At 47.1% G+C, this 1,755-nt stretch overlaps 1 pseudogene; it reads right to left on the reverse strand.

Annotated features, from left to right (window-relative positions):
- Positions 1-213: 213 nt before the first annotated feature.
- Positions 214-395, reverse strand: LOC126250441 (U2 spliceosomal RNA; annotated as a pseudogene).
- Positions 396-1,755: the final 1,360 nt, after the last annotated feature.

Consider the following 1,755-nt stretch of genomic DNA (forward strand, 5'->3'; position numbering starts at 1 on the left):
CACTCAAGATTTGGAGCGGTAATCAGTCGTTTTTTCATTGTGGAGCGACCTTTTAATGGAATTTTAATCTTCCACCTACAAAGGGAAAGATGATCATCGCAATAGAATGAGCTATATTATCGAATTTATAAGGTAACACATAGTTCAAACGTGGTATTTACAACTCCTCTCTGCTGTTAGCTTGAGAGACTTCATGTGTGATAAGACACTTGTTTACTTTAGGAGATTTCGAATGTGAGGTGGTATCCTGTGACAGATGTAGAGCATGCTCTTAGCACTCCGTCATGAGCCAAAAATGAGTTTCATATTCTAGCCATGTGTTGCAGGATGTGGGAGATGTTAAGCTGACAAGAACAGACATTTCTTACTAATGAGAGAATACTCAGAGGAAATATAGCCTATGCCATAGTGCTGTAAAGGATTTTCACAAGTAACGGGACTTCAGCGATGTGGGAAAGAGGGTACGGACATTTCTTCTATCTTTTTTTTTCCTTTATTGTAATTTCCATTCCCCATCACGGGAGGCTGGCAGCAGCAAAAGTTCTGCTCTTCAGCTGAAAGTCATAAATAGATAAGAAGGCATTTAAAATAATGTAAAGAAGAAAACATGGCGGAATATAGAAACAAAAGGGGCGGAACATAAGGAAAGAAAGCATACAAAGCAGTGATTGTAAATCGGAGACAAAAATCTAAAAATGTTTGTCACACAAAAAACACAGAATAGATTAAAAGGCACCATGTAAAGAACGGCCGGATCATAGAAAGTCCTAGAACGATTAAAACAGCTACGTGACGGGTAACGTAGCATAGAACAGTAGCAGATGATGAACAGTTCGTGTACACAATTAAAACCAGGCACCAAAACACAACACTAACGCAGCATGCTGATAACGAATAATAACCTAGGAGGAACTGCCTGGCGGGGGGGGGGGGGGGGGGACAAGGGAAAAGGGAAAAAGGGAAAAGGAGGTGAGGAGGAGGGGAGAAAAACGGGGATGAGTAGGGGGGCGCGCTGAAGGAGAGTTGGGGAGGGATGGGAGAGGAGAGGAAAACAGCTGAGGAGGGGGTGCAGGGACTCAGGGAGGAAAGGAGGAATATCCACTCTGGGAGAAGGAAGGGAGAGGAAAAAGTGGGCCTTGGCCAGTGGGCAAACAAGGCCAGGTTACAGTTGGAAGGAAGGGCAGATGTCACGGCGAAATTCAACATCCGGTATGGGGGGTTCTGGAAACTGCCCTGTTGAAATTGATGGAGAGTGTGAAGGTGAAGAGAGGGAGGGATACAGCGATAGAGGCGTGGCAATGAGAGGGGGTGGAGCAGAAGGAGGAAACCAGGGGGTGGGGGCATCAAGCCTGCAGACAGTGTAAAGGATGCGGAGATGTTGGAGCAAAAGGAGGAGGTGGGGGAAGGGGATGAGTTCATACAGGAGTCGTGTGGGTGAAGGAAGGTGGATATGAAAGGCATGGCTAAGCGCGTGACATTCTAGGATTTGGAGGGCCTTGTAAAAGCGTGGGGAGGGGGGTAAGGGGGCATGGCGTAGATCCAAGCCATGCTGGTGTAACAGAGGATAGGACGGATGAGGGATTTGTAGGTGTGGAGGATGGTGGAAGGATGCAATCCACATGTCCCGCCACACAGGAATTTCAAGAGGCAGAGGCGGGAATTTTCCTTTCTGCTGAATGGTCAGCAGGTGAGGGATCCAGGTGAGGTGATGGTCGAAGTAGGGGTGAGCTGGATGGGATGACCATAAATGGTGAG

The sequence above is a fragment of the Schistocerca nitens genome, chromosome 3 (assembly GCF_023898315.1).
Source record: "Schistocerca nitens isolate TAMUIC-IGC-003100 chromosome 3, iqSchNite1.1, whole genome shotgun sequence".
In the NCBI taxonomy this organism is placed as follows: Eukaryota; Metazoa; Arthropoda; class Insecta; order Orthoptera; family Acrididae; genus Schistocerca; species Schistocerca nitens.